The following is a 15,908-nucleotide window of genomic DNA, read 5'->3' on the forward strand; positions in this document are numbered from 1 at the left end:
AAGCACCGTAGTAGAACACAGATGAAGCTTCTAAGTTGATGTAATAGCCAGTAAGAAGTAGTAGAATTCAAGTTTTAGGTATCGATTATTGACTTTTTAGCTGGCTTTGGTGCCGTGGACATGAGCTAGGACCTTAAGATTCTGCATGAAAGGAGGACTAGCAGCCGAGTTGCACGGGAGGATGTGAAAAGTGTTCATATGTAGTAAAAACCTGAGAAATCCGTAGGTTTTCCTCATTTGTTATCGAATCGACTTAAAGCCAGATCGTCACATTAGCCGCTCTTCTCTCTGAAACGGTTGTACTTATCGTCTGCAAAGCTATGTCGCGAGCTGTGGTATGCGGAGACACTATAATCACCATAGTAGGAACAGATGAAGTATCTAAGTTGATGTAATAGCCAGTAAGAAGTAATCCAATTCAAGTTTTGGGTATCGATTATTGACTTTTTAGCTGACTTTGGTGCCTTGGACATGAGCTAAGAGCTTAAGATTCTTCATGAAAGGAGGACTAGCAGCCGAGTTACACGGGAGAATGTGAAAAGTGTTCATATGTAGTAAAAACCTGAGAAATCCGTCCGTTTTCCTCATTTGTTATCGAATCGACTTAAAGCCAGATCGTCACATTGGCCGCTCTTCTCTCTGAAACGGTTGTACTTATCGTCTGCAAAGCTATGTCGCGTGCTGCGGTATGTGGAGACACTAAAAGCACCATAGTAGAACACAGATCAAGCTTCTAAGTTGATGTAATAGCCAGTAAGAAGTAGTACAATTCAAGTTTTAGGTATTGAATATTGACCTTTTAGCTGGCTTTGGTGCCTTGGACATGAGCTAGGACCTTAAGATTCTGCATGAAAGGAGGACTAGCAGCCGAGTTGCACGGGAGAATGTGAAAAGTGTTCATATGTAGTAAAAACCTGAGACATCCGTCCGTCTTCGTCATTTGTTATCGAATCGACTTAAAGCCACATCGTCACATTGGCCGCTCTTCTCTCTGAAACGGTTGTACTTATCGTCTGCAAAACTATGTCGCGTGCTGCGGTATGCGGAGAAACTAAAAGCACCGTAGTAGAACACAGATGAAGCTTCTAAGTTGATGTCTTAGCCAGTAAGGAGTAGTACAATTCAAGTTTTAGGTATTGATTATTGACTTTTTAGCTGGCTTTGGTGCCTTGGACATGAGCTAGGACCTTAAGATTCTGCATGAAAGGAGGACTAGCAGCCAAGTTGCACGGGAGAATGTGAAGTGTTCATATGTAGAAAAAACCTGAGAAATCCGTCCGTTTTCGTCATTTGTTATCGAATCGACTTAAAGCCAGATCGTCAGATTGGCCGCTCTTCTCTCTGAAACGGTTGTTCTTATCGTCTGCAAAACCATGTCGCGTGCTGCGGTATGCGGAGAACCTAAAAGCACCGTAGTAGAACACAGATGAAGCTTCTAAGTTGATGTAATAGCCAGTAAGAAGTAGTAGAATTCAAGTTTTAGGTATCGATTATTGACTTTTAAGTTGGCTTTGGTGCCTTGGACATGAGCTAGGACCTTAACATTCTGCATGAAAGGAGGAATAGCAGCCGAGTTGCACGGTAGAATGTGAAAAGTGTTCATATGTAGTAAAAACCTTAGAAATCTGTCCGTTTTCGTCATTTGTTATCGAATCGACTTAAAGCCAGATCGTCACATTGGCCGCTCTTCTCTCTGAAACTGTTGTACTTATCGTCTTCAAAGCTATGGTGCGTGCTGCGGTATGTGGAGACACTAAAAGCACCATAGTAGGAAACAGATGAAGCATCTAAGTTGATGTAATAGCCAGTAAGACGTAATCCAATTCAAGTTTTGGGTATCGATTATTGACTTTTTAGCTGGCTTTGGTGCCTTGGACATGAGCTAGGACCTTAAGATTCTGCATGAAAGGAGGACTAGCAGCCGAGTAGCACGGGAGAATGTGAAAAGTTTTCATATGTAGTAAAAACCTGAGAAATCCTTCCGTTTTCGTCGTTTGTTATCGAATCGACTTAAAGCCAGATCGACACATTGGCCGCTCTTCTCTCTGAAACGGTTGTACTTATCGTCTGCAAAGCTATGTCGCGTGCTGCGGTATGCTGAGACACTACAAGCACCATAGTAGAACACAGATGAAGCTTCTAAGTTGATGTAATAGCCAGTAAGAAGTAGTACAATTCTAGTTTTAGGTATCGATTATTGACTTTTTAGCTGGCTTTGGTGCCTTGGACATGAGCTAGGACCTTAAGATTCTGCATGAAAGGAGGACTAGCAGCCGAGTTGCAGGGGAGAATGTGAAAAGTGTTCATATGTAGTAAAAACCTGAGAAATCCGTCCGTTTTCGTCATTTGTTATCGAATCGACTTAAAGCCAGATCGTCACATTGGCCGTTCTGCTCTCGGAAACGCTTGTACTTATCGTCTGCAAAGCTATGTCGCGTGTTGCCGTAGGCGGAAACAGGAAAAGCATCATAGTAGAACACAGATGAAGCTTCTAAGTTGATGTAATAGCCAGTAAGAAGTAGTCCATTTCAAGTTTTAGGTATCGATTATTCACTTTTTAGCTGACTTTGGTGCCTTGGACATGAGCTAGGACCTTACGATTCTGCATGAAAGGAGGACTGGCAGCCGAGTTGCACGGGAGAATGTGAAAAGTGTTCATATGTAGTAAAAACCTGAGAAATCCGTCCGTTTTCGTCATTTGTTATCGAATCGACTTAAAGCCAGATCGTCACATTGCCCGCTCTGCTCTCGGAAACGGTTGTACTTATCGTCTGCAAAGCTATGTCGCGTGCTGCGGTATATGGAGACACTAAAAGCACCATAGTAGAACACAGATGGAGCTTCTAAGTTGATGTAATAGCCAGTAAGAAGTAGTAGCATTCAAGTTTTAGGTATCGATTATTGACTTTTTAGCTGGCTTTGGTGCCTTGGACATGAGCTAGGGCCTTAAGATTCTACATGAAAGGAGGACTAGCAGCCGAGTTGCACGGGAGGATGTGAAAAGTGTTCATATGTAGTAAAAACCTGAGAAATCCGTCCGTTTTCGTCATTTGTTATCGAATCGACTTAAAGCCAGATCGTCAGACTGGCCGCTCTTCTCTCTGAAACGGTTGTACTTATCGTCTGCAAAACCATGTCGCGGGCTGCGGTATGCGGAGAAACTAAAAGCACCGTAGTAGAACACAGATGAAGCTTCTAAGTTGATGTAATAGCCAGTAAGAAGTAGTAGAATTCAAGTTTTAGGTATCGATTATTGACTTTTTAGCTGGCTTTGGTGCCGTGGACATGAGCTAGGACCTTAAGATTCTGCATGAAAGGAGGACTAGCAGCCGAGTTGCACGGGAGGATGTGAAAAGTGTTCATATGTAGTAAAAACCTGAGAAATCCGTAGGTTTTCCTCATTTGTTATCGAATCGACTTAAAGCCAGATCGTCACATTAGCCGCTCTTCTCTCTGAAACGGTTGTACTTATCGTCTGCAAAGCTATGTCGCGAGCTGTGGTATGCGGAGACACTATAATCACCATAGTAGGAACAGATGAAGTATCTAAGTTGATGTAATAGCCAGTAAGAAGTAATCCAATTCAAGTTTTGGGTATCGATTATTGACTTTTTAGCTGACTTTGGTGCCTTGGACATGAGCTAAGAGCTTAAGATTCTTCATGAAAGGAGGACTAGCAGCCGAGTTGCACGGGAGAATGTGAAAAGTGTTCATATGTAGTAAAAACCTGAGAAATCCGTCCGTTTTCGTCATTTGTTATCGAATCGACTTAAAGCCAGATCGTCAAATTGTCCGCTCTTCTCTCTGAAACGGTTGTACTTATCGTCTGCAAAGCTATGTCGCGTGCTGCGGTATGTGGAGACACTAAAAGCACCATAGTAGAACACAGATCAAGCTTCTAAGTTGATGTAATAGCCAGTAAGAAGTAGTACAATTCAAGTTTTAGGTATTGAATATTGACCTTTTAGCTGGCTTTGGTGCCTTGGACATGAGCTAGGACCTTAAGATTCTGCATGAAAGGAGGACTAGCAGCCGAGTTGCACGGGAGAATGTGAAAAGTGTTCATATGTAGTAAAAACCTGAGACATCCGTCCGTTTTCGTCATTTGTTATCGAATCGACTTAAAGCCACATCGTCACATTGGCCGCTCTTCTCTCTGAAACGGTTGTACTTATCGTCTGCAAAACTATGTCGCGTGCTGCGGTATGCGGAGAAACTAAAAGCACCGTAGTAGAACACAGATGAAGCTTCTAAGTTGATGTATTAGCCAGTAAGGAGTAGTACAATTCAAGTTTTAGGTATTGATTATTGACTTTTTAGCTGGCTTTGGTGCCTTGGACATGAGCTAGGACCTTAAGATTCTGCATGAAAGGAGGACTAGCAGCCAAGTTGCACGGGAGAATGTGAAGTGTTCATATGTAGAAAAAACCTGAGAAATCCGTCCGTTTTCGTCATTTGTTATCGAATCGACTTAAAGCCAGATCGTCAGATTGGCCGCTCTTCTCTCTGAAACGGTTGTTCTTATCGTCTGCAAAACCATGTCGCGTGCTGCGGTATGCGGAGAACCTAAAAGCACCGTAGTAGAACACAGATGAAGCTTCTAAGTTGATGTAATAGCCAGTAAGAAGTAGTAGAATTCAAGTTTTAGGTATCGATTATTGACTTTTAAGTTGGCTTTGGTGCCTTGGACATGAGCTAGGACCTTAACATTCTGCATGAAAGGAGGAATAGCAGCCGAGTTGCACGGTAGAATGTGAAAAGTGTTCATATGTAGTAAAAACCTTAGAAATCTGTCCGTTTTCGTCATTTGTTATCGAATCGACTTAAAGCCAGATCGTCACATTGGCCGCTCTTCTCTCTGAAACTGTTGTACTTATCGTCTTCAAAGCTATGGTGCGTGCTGCGGTATGTGGAGACACTAAAAGCACCATAGTAGGAAACAGATGAAGCATCTAAGTTGATGTAATAGCCAGTAAGACGTAATCCAATTCAAGTTTTGGGTATCGATTATTGACTTTTTAGCTGGCTTTGGTGCCTTGGACATGAGCTAGGACCTTAAGATTCTGCATGAAAGGAGGACTAGCAGCCGAGTAGCACGGGAGAATGTGAAAAGTTTTCATATGTAGTAAAAACCTGAGAAATCCGTCCGTTTTCGTCGTTTGTTATCGAATCGACTTAAAGCCAGATCGACACATTGGCCGCTCTTCTCTCTGAAACGGTTGTACTTATCGTCTGCAAAGCTATGTCGCGTGCTGCGGTATGCTGAGACACTACAAGCACCATAGTAGAACACAGATGAAGCTTCTAAGTTGATGTAATAGCCAGTAAGAAGTAGTACAATTCTAGTTTTAGGTATCGATTATTGACTTTTTAGCTGGCTTTGGTGCCTTGGACATGAGCTAGGACCTTAAGATTCTGCATGAAAGGAGGACTAGCAGCCGAGTTGCAGGGGAGAATGTGAAAAGTGTTCATATGTAGTAAAAACCTGAGAAATCCGTCCGTTTTCGTCATTTGTTATCGAATCGACTTAAAGCCAGATCGTCACATTGGCCGTTCTGCTCTCGGAAACGCTTGTACTTATCGTCTGCAAAGCTATGTCGCGTGTTGCCGTAGGCGGAAACAGGAAAAGCATCATAGTAGAACACAGATGAAGCTTCTAAGTTGATGTAATAGCCAGTAAGAAGTAGTCCATTTCAAGTTTTAGGTATCGATTATTCACTTTTTAGCTGACTTTGGTGCCTTGGACATGAGCTAGGACCTTACGATTCTGCATGAAAGGAGGACTGGCAGCCGAGTTGCACGGGAGAATGTGAAAAGTGTTCATATGTAGTAAAAACCTGAGAAATCCGTCCGTTTTCGTCATTTGTTATCGAATCGACTTAAAGCCAGATCGTCACATTGCCCGCTCTGCTCTCGGAAACGGTTGTACTTATCGTCTGCAAAGCTATGTCGCGTGCTGCGGTATATGGAGACACTAAAAGCACCATAGTAGAACACAGATGGAGCTTCTAAGTTGATGTAATAGCCAGTAAGAAGTAGTAGCATTCAAGTTTTAGGTATCGATTATTGACTTTTTAGCTGGCTTTGGTGCCTTGGACATGAGCTAGGACCTTAATATTCTGCATGAAAGGAGGTCTAGCAATCGAGTTGCACGGGAGAATGTGAAAAGTGTTCATATGTAGTAAAAACCTGAGAAATCCGTAGGTTTTCCTCATTTGTTATCGAATCGACTTAAAGCCAGATCGTCACATTAGCCGCTCTTCTCTCTGAAACGGTTGTACTTATCGTCTGCAAAGCTATGTCGCGAGCTGTGGTATGCGGAGACACTATAATCACCATAGTAGGAACAGATGAAGTATCTAAGTTGATGTAATAGCCAGTAAGAAGTAATCCAATTCAAGTTTTGGGTATCGATTATTGACTCATTAGCTGACTTTGGTGCCTTGGACATGAGCTAAGAGCTTAAGATTCTGCATGAAAGGAGGACTAGCAGCCGAGTTGCACGGGAGAATGTGAAAAGTGTTCATATGTAGTAAAAACCTGAGAAATCCGTCCGTTTTCGTCATTTGTTATCGAATCGACTTAAAGCCAGATCGTCAAATTGTCCGCTCTTCTCTCTGAAACGGTTGTACTTATCGTCTGCAAAGCTATGTCGCGTGCTGCGGTATGTGGAGACACTAAAAGCACCATAGTAGAACACAGATCAAGCTTCTAAGTTGATGTAATAGCCAGTAAGAAGTAGTACAATTCAAGTTTTAGGTATTGAATATTGACCTTTTAGCTGGCTTTGGTGCCTTGGACATGAGCTAGGACCTTAAGATTCTGCATGAAAGGAGGACTAGCAGCCGAGTTGCACGGGAGAATGTGAAAAGTGTTCATATGTAGTAAAAACCTGAGACATCCGTCCGTTTTCGTCATTTGTTATCGAATCGACTTAAAGCCACATCGTCACATTGGCCGCTCTTCTCTCTGAAACGGTTGTACTTATCGTCTGCAAAACTATGTCGCGTGCTGCGGTATGCGGAGAAACTAAAAGCACCGTAGTAGAACACAGATGAAGCTTCTAAGTTGATGTATTAGCCAGTAAGAAGTAGTACAATTCAAGTTTTAGGTATTGATTATTGACTTTTTAGCTGGCTTTGGTGCCTTGGACATGAGCTAGGACCTTAAGATTCTGCATGAAAGGAGGACTAGCAGCCAAGTTGCACGGGAGAATGTGAAGTGTTCATATGTAGAAAAAACCTGAGAAATCCGTCCGTTTTCGTCATTTGTTATCGAATCGACTTAAAGCCAGATCGTCAGATTGGCCGCTCTTCTCTCTGAAACGGTTGTTCTTATCGTCTGCAAAACCATGTCGCGTGCTGCGGTATGCGGAGAACCTAAAAGCACCGTAGTAGAACACAGATGAAGCTTCTAAGTTGATGTAATAGCCAGTAAGAAGTAGTAGAATTCAAGTTTTAGATATCGATTATTGACTTTTTAGCTGGCTTTGGTGCCTTGGACATGAGCTAGGACCTTAACATTCTGCATGAAAGGAGGACTAGCAGCCGAGTTGCACGGTAGAATGTGAAAAGTGTTCATATGTAGTAAAAACCTTAGAAATCTGTCCGTTTTCGTCATTTGTTATCGAATCGACTTAAAGCCAGATCGTCACATTGGCCGCTCTTCTCTCTGAAACGGTTGTACTTATCGTCTTCAAAGCTATGTCGCGTGCTGCGGTATGCTGAGACACTACAAGCACCATAGTAGAACACAGATGAAGCTTCTAAGTTGATGTACTAGCCAGTAAGAGGTAGTACAATTCAAGTTTTAGGTTCTGAATATTGACCTTTTAGCTGGCTTTGGTGCCTTGGACATGAGCTAGGACCTTAAGATTCTGCATGAAAGGAGGACTAGCAGCCGAGTTGCACGGGAGAATATGAAAAGTGTTCATATGTAGTAAAAACATGAGACATACGTCCGTTTTCGTCATTTGTTATCGAATCGACTTAAAGCCAGATCGTCACATTGGCCGCTCTTCTCTCTGAAACGGTTGTACTTATCGTCTGCAAAACTATGTCGCGTGCTGCGGTATGCGGAGAAACTAAAACCACCGTAGTAGAACACACATGAAGCTTCTAAGTTGATGTAATAGCCAGTAAGAAGTAGTACAATTCAAGTTTTAGGTATTGATTATTGACTTTTTAGCTGGCTTTGGTGCCTTGGACATGAGCTATGACCTTAAGTTTCTGCATGAAAGGAGGACTAGCAGCCGAGTTGCACGGGAGAATGTGAAAAGTGTTCATATGTAGTAAAAACCTGAGAAATCCGTCCGTTTTCGTCATTTGTTATCGAATCGACTTAAAGCCAGATCGTCAAATTGGCCGCTCTTCACTCTGAAACGGTTCTACTTATCGTCTGCAAAGCTATGTCGCGTGCTGCGGTATGCGGAGACACTAAAATCACCATAGTAGAACACAGATCAAGCTTCTAAGTTGATGTAATAGCCAGTAAGAAGTAGTACAATTCAAGTTTTAGGTATTGAATATTTACCTTTTAGCTGGCTTTGGTTCCTTGGACATGAGCTAGGACCTTAAGGTTCTGCATGAAAGGAGGACTAGCAGCCGAGTTGCACGGGAGAATGTGAAAAGTGTTCATATGTAGTAAAAACCTAAAACCTCCGTCCGTTTCCGTCATTTGTTATCGAATCGACTTAAAGCCACATCGTCACATTGGCCGCTCTTCTCTCTGAAACGGTTGTACTTATCGTCTGCAAAACTATGTCGAGTGCTGCGGTATGCGGAGAAACTAAAAGCACCGTAGTAGAACACAGATGAAGCTTCTAAGTTGATGTATTAGCCAGTAAGAAGTAGTACAATTCAAGTTTTAGGTATTGATTATTGACTTTTTAGCTGGCATTGGTGCCTTGGACATGAGCTAGGACCTTAAGATTCTGCATGAAAGGAGGACTAGCAGCCAAGTTGCACGGGAGAATGTGAAAAGTGTTCATATGTAGTAAAAACCTGAGAAATCCGTCCGTTTTCGTCATTTGTTATCGAATCGACTTAAAGCCAGATCGTCAGATTGGCCGCTCTTCTCTCTGAAACGGTTGTACTTATCGTCTGCAAAACCATGTCGCGTGCTGCGGTATGCGGAGAAACTAAAAGCACCGTAGTAGAACACAGATGAAGCTTCTAAGTTGATGTAATAGCAAGTAAGAAGTAGTAGAATTCAAGTTTTAGGTATCGATTATTGACTTTTTAGCTGGCTTTGGTGCCGTGGACATGAGCTAGGACCTTAAGATTCTGCATGAGAGAAGGAATAGTAGCCGAGTTGCACGGGAGGATGTGAAAAGTGTTCATATGTAGTAAAAACCTGAGAAATCCGTCCATTTTCCTCATTTGTTATCGAATCGACTTAAAGCCAGATCGTCACATTAGCCGCTCTTCTCTCTGAAACGGTTGTACTTATCGTCTGCAAAGCTATGTCGCGAGCTGTGGTATGCGGAGACACTAAAATCACCATAGTAGGAACAGATGAAGCATCTAAGTTGATGTATTAGCCAGTAAGAAGTAGTACAATTCAAGTTTTAGGTATTGATTATTGACTTTTTAGCTGGCTTTGGTGCCTTGGACATGAGCTAGGACCTTAAGATTCTGCATGAAAGGAGGACTAGCAGCCAAGTTGCACGGGAGAATGTGAAGTGTTCATATGTAGAAAAAACCTGAGAAATCCGTCCGTTTTCGTCATTTGTTATCGAATCGACTTAAAGCCAGATCGTCAGATTGGCCGCTCTTCTCTCTGAAACGGTTGTTCTTATCGTCTGCAAAACCATGTCGCGTGCTGCGGTATGCGGAGAACCTAAAAGCACCGTAGTAGAACACAGATGAAGCTTCTAAGTTGATGTAATAGCCAGTAAGAAGTAGTAGAATTCAAGTTTTAGGTATCGATTATTGACTTTTTAGCTGGCTTTGGTGCCTTGGACATGAGCTAGGACCTTAACATTCTGCATGAAAGGAGGACTAGCAGCCGAGTTGCACGGTAGAATGTGAAAAGTGTTCATATGTAGTAAAAACCTTAGAAATCTGTCCGTTTTCGTCATTTGTTATCGAATCGACTTAAAGCCAGATCGTCACATTGGCCGCTCTTCTCTCTGAAACGGTTGTACTTATCGTCTTCAAAGCTATGTCGCGTGCTGCGGTATGCTGAGACACTACAAGCACCATAGTAGAACACAGATGAAGCTTCTAAGTTGATGTACTAGCCAGTAAGAGGTAGTACAATTCAAGTTTTAGGTACTGAATATTGACCTTTTAGCTGGCTTTGGTGCCTTGGACATGAGCTAGGACCTTAAGATTCTGCATGAAAGGAGGACTAGCAGCCGAGTTGCACGGGAGAATATGAAAAGTGTTCATATGTAGTAAAAACATGAGACATACGTCCGTTTTCGTCATTTGTTATCGAATCGACTTAAAGCCAGATCGTCACATTGGCCGCTCTTCTCTCTGAAACGGTTGTACTTATCGTCTGCAAAACTATGTCGCGTGCTGCGGTATGCGGAGAAACTAAAACCACCGTAGTAGAACACACATGAAGCTTCTAAGTTGATGTAATAGCCAGTAAGAAGTAGTACAATTCAAGTTTTAGGTATTGATTATTGACTTTTTAGCTGGCTTTGGTGCCTTGGACAAGAGCTAGGACCTTAAGATTCAGCATGAAAGGAGGACTAGCAGCCGAGTTGCACGGGAGAATGTGAAAAGTGTTCATATGTAGTAAAAACCTGAGAAATCCGTCCGTTTTCGTCATTTGTTATCGAATCGACTTAAAGCCAGATCGCCACATTGGCCGCTCTGCTCTCTGAAACGGTTGTACTTATCGTCTGCAAAGCTATGTCGCCTGCTGCGGTATGCTGAGACACTACAAGCACCATAGTAGAACACAGATGAAGCTTCTAAGTTGATGTAATAGCCAGTAAGAAGTAGTACAATTCAAGTTTTAGGTATTGAATATTGAATTTTTAGCTGGCTTTGGTGCCTAGGACATGAGCTAGGATCTTAATATTCTGCATGAAAGGAGGACTAGCAGCCGAGTTGCATGAGAGAATGTGAAAAGTGTTCAAATGTAGTAAAAACCTGAGAAATACGTCTGTTTTCGTCATTTGTTATCGAATCGACTTAAAGCCAGATCGTCACATTGGCCGCTCTTCTCTCTGAAACGGTTGTACTTATCGTCTGCAAAGCTATGTCGCGTGCTGCGGTATGCGGAGACACTAAAAGCACCATAGTAGAACACAGATGAAGCTTCTAAGTTGATGTAATACACAGTAAGAATTAGTACAATTCAAGTTTTAGGTATTGATTATTGACTTTTTAGCTGGCTTTGGTGCCTTGGACATGAGCTATGACCTTAAGATTCTGCATGAAAGGAGGACTAGCAGCCGAGTTGCACGGGAGAATGTGAAAAGTGTTCATATGTAGTAAAAACCTGAGAAATCCGTCCGTTTTCGTCATTTGTTATCGAATCGACTTAGAGCCAGATCGACACATTGGCCACTCTTCTCTCTGAAACGGTTGTACTTATCGTCTACAAAGCTATGTCGCGTGCTGCGTTATGCGGAGACACTAAAAGCACCATAGTAGAACACAGATGAAACTTCTAAGTTGATGTAATAGCCAGTAAGAGGTAGTACAATTCAAGTTTTAGGTATCGATTATTGACTTTTTAGCTGGCTTTGGTGCCTTGGACATGAGCTAGGGCCTTAAGATTTTGCATGAAAGGAGGACTAGCAGCCGAGTTGCACGGGAGAATGTGAAATGTGTTCATATGTAGTAAGAACCTGAGACATCCATCCGTTTTCGTCATTTGTTATCGAATCGACTTAAAGCCAGATCGTCACATTGGCCGCTCTTCTCTCTGAAACGGTTGTACTTATCGTCTGTAAAACTATGTCGCGTGCTGCGGTATGCGGAGAAACTAAAACCACCATAGTAGAACACACATGAAGCTTCTAAGTTGATGTAATAGCCAGTAAGAATTAGTACAATTCAAGTTTTAGGTATTGATTATTGACTTTTTAGCTGGCTTTGGTGCCTTGGACATGAGCTAGGACCTTAAGATTCTGCATGAAAGGAGGACTAGCAGCCGAGTTGCAAGGGAGAATGTGAAAAGTGTTCATATGTAGTAAAAACCTGATAAATCCGTCCGTTTTCGTCATTTGTTATCGAATCGACTTAAAGCCAGATCGTCACATTGGCCGCTCTGCTCTCTGAAACGGTTGTACTTATCGTCTGCAAAGCTATGTCGCGTACTGCGGTATTCGGAGACACTAAAAGCACCACAGTAGAACACAGATGAAGCTTCTAAGTTGATGTAATATCCAGTAAGAAGTAGTACAATTCAAGTTTTAGGAATCGATTATTGACTTTTTAGCTGGCTTTGGTGCCTTGGACATGAGCTATGACCTTAAGTTTCTGCATGAAAGGAGGACTAGCAGCCGAGTTGCACGGGAGAATGTGAAAAGTGTTCATATGTAGTAAAAACCTGAGAAATCCGTCCGTTTTCGTCATTTGTTATCGAATCGACTTAAAGCCAGATCGTCAAATTGGCCGCTCTTCACTCTGAAACGGTTCTACTTATCGTCTGCAAAGCTATGTCGCGTGCTGCGGTATGCGGAGACACTAAAATCACCATAGTAGAACACAGATCAAGCTTCTAAGTTGATGTAATAGCCAGTAAGAAGTAGTACAATTCAAGTTTTAGGTATTGAATATTTACCTTTTAGCTGGCTTTGGTGCCTTGGACATGAGCTAGGACCTTAAGGTTCTGCATGAAAGGAGGACTAGCAGCCGAGTTGCACGGGAGAATGTGAAAAGTGTTCATATGTAGTAAAAACCTAAAACCTCCGTCCGTTTCCGTCATTTGTTATCGAATCGACTTAAAGCCACATCGTCACATTGGCCGCTCTTCTCTCTGAAACGGTTGTACTTATCGTCTGCAAAACTATGTCGAGTGCTGCGGTATGCGGAGAAACTAAAAGCACCGTAGTAGAACACAGATGAAGCTTCTAAGTTGATGTATTAGCCAGTAAGATGTAGTACAATTCAAGTTTTAGGTATTGATTATTGACTTTTTAGCTGGCATTGGTGCCTTGGACATGAGCTAGGACCTTAAGATTCTGCATGAAAGGAGGACTAGCAGCCAAGTTGCACGGGAGAATGTGAAAAGTGTTCATATGTAGTAAAAACCTGAGAAATCCGTCCGTTTTCGTCATTTGTTATCGAATCGACTTAAAGCCAGATCGTCAGATTGGCCGCTCTTCTCTCTGAAACGGTTGTACTTATCGTCTGCAAAACCATGTCGCGTGCTGCGGTATGCGGAGAAACTAAAAGCACCGTAGTAGAACACAGATGAAGCTTCTAAGTTGATGTAATAGCAAGTAAGAAGTAGTAGAATTCAAGTTTTAGGTATCGATTATTGACTTTTTAGCTGGCTTTGGTGCCGTGGACATGAGCTAGGACCTTAAGATTCTGCATGAGAGGAGGAGTAGCAGCCGAGTTGCACGGGAGGATGTGAAAAGTGTTTATATGTAGTAAAAACCTAAGAAATCCGTCCATTTTCCTCATTTGTTATCGAATCGACTTAAAGCCAGATCGTCACATTAGCCGCTCTTCTCTCTGAAACGGTTGTACTTATCGTCTGCAAAGCTATGTCGCGAGCTGTGGTATGCGGAGACACTAAAATCACCATAGTAGGAACAGATGAAGCATCTAAGTTGATGTAATAGCCAGTAAGAAGTAATCCAATTCAAGTTTTGGGTATCGATTATTGACTTTTTAGCTGGCTTTGGTGCCTTGGACATGAGCTAAGAGCTTAAGATTCTGCATGAAAGGAGGACTAGCAGCCGAGTTGCACGGGAGAATGTGAAAAGTGTTCATATGTAGTAAAAACCTGAGAAATCCGTCCGTTTTCGTTATTTGTTATCGAATCGACTTAAAGCCAGATCGTCACATTGGCTGCTCTTCTCTCTGAAACGGTTGTACTTATCGTCTGCAAAACTATGTCGCGTGCTGCGGTAAGCGGAGAAACTAAAAGCACCGTAGCAGAACACAGATGAAGCTTCTAAGTTGATGTAATAGCCAGTAAGATGCAGTACAATTCAAGTTTTAGGTAGTGATTATTGACTTTTTAGCTGGCTTTGGTGCCTTGGACATGAGCTAGGACCTTAAGATTCTGCATGAAAGGAGGACTAGCAGCCGAGTTGCACGGGAGAATGTGAAAAGTGTTCATATGTAGTAAAAACCTGAGAAATCCGTCCGTTTTCGTCATTTGTTATCGATCGACTTAAAGCCAGATCGTCACATTGGCCGCTCTTCTCTCTGAAACGGTTGTACTTATCGTCTGCAAAGCTATGTCGCGTGCTGCGTTATGCGGAGACACTAAAAGCACCATAGTAGAACACAGATGAAACTTCTAAGTTGATGTAATAGCCAGTAAGAGGTAGTACAATTCAAGTTTTAGGTATCGATTATTGACTTTTTAGCTGGCTTTGGTGCCTTGGACATGAGCTAGGGCCTTAAGATTTTGCATGAAAGGAGGACTAGCAGCCGAGTTGCACGGGAGAATGTGAAAAGTGTTCATATGTAGTAAAAACCTGAGACATCCATCCGTTTTCGTCATTTGTTATCGAATCGACTTAAAGCCAGATCGTCACATTGGCCGCTCTTCTCTCTGAAACGGTTGTACTTATCGTCTGCAAAACTCTGTCGCGTGCTGCGGTATGCGGAGAAACTAAAACCACCGTAGTAGAACATACATGAAGCTTCTAAGTTGATGTAATAGCCAGTAAGAAGTAGTACAATTCAAGTTTTAGGTATCGATTATTGACTTTTTAGCTGGCTTTGGTGCCTTGGACATGAGCTATGACCTTACGTTTCTGCATGAAAGGAGGACTAGCAGCCGAGTTGCACGGGAGAATGTGAAAAGTGTTCATATGTAGTAAAAACCTGAGACATCCGTCCGTTTTCGTCATTTGTTATCGAATCGACTGAATGCCACATCGTCACATTGGCCGCTCTTCTCTCTGAAACTGTTGTACTTATCGTCTGCAAAACTATGTCGCGTGCTGCGGTATGCGGAGAAACTAAAAGCACCGTAGTAGAACACAGATGAAGCTTCTAAGTTGATGTATTAGCCAGTAAGAAGTAGTACAATTCAAGTTTTAGGTATTGATTATTGACTTTCTAGCTTGCTTTGGTGCCTTGGACATGAGCTAGGACCTTAAGATTCTGCATGAAAGGAGGACTAGCAGCCAAGTTGCACGGGAGAATGTGAAAAGTGTTCATATGTAGTAAAAACCTGAGAAATCCGTCCGTTTTCGTCATTTGATATCGAAACGACTTAAAGCCAGATCGTCAGATTGGCCGCTCTTCTCTCTGAAACGGTTGTACTTATCGTCTGCAAAGCTATGTCGCGTGTTGCCGTAGGCGGAAACAGGAAAAGCGCCATAATAGAACACAGATGAAGCTTCTAAGTTGATGTAATAGCCAGTAAGAAGTAGTCATATTCAAGTTTTATGTATCGGTAATTGACTTTTTAGCTGGCTTTGGTGCCTTGGACATGAGCTAGAACCTTAAGATTCTGCATGAAAGGAGGACTAGCAGCCGAGTTGCACGGGAGAATGTGAAAAGTGTTCATATGTAGTAAAAACCATAGAAATCAGTCCGTTTTCGTCATTTGTTATCGAATCGACTTAAAGCCAGATCGTCACATTGGCCGATCTTCTCTCTGAAATGGTTGTACTTATCGTCTGCAAAGCTATGTCGCGTGTTGCCGTAGGCGGAAACAGGAAAAGCACCATAATAGAACACAGATGAAGCTTCTAAGTTGATGTAATAGCCAGTAAGAAGTAGTCCAATTCAAGTTTTAGGTAT

This window comes from Schistocerca gregaria, chromosome 6 (assembly GCF_023897955.1).
Source record: "Schistocerca gregaria isolate iqSchGreg1 chromosome 6, iqSchGreg1.2, whole genome shotgun sequence".
Taxonomy (NCBI): Eukaryota; Metazoa; Arthropoda; class Insecta; order Orthoptera; family Acrididae; genus Schistocerca; species Schistocerca gregaria.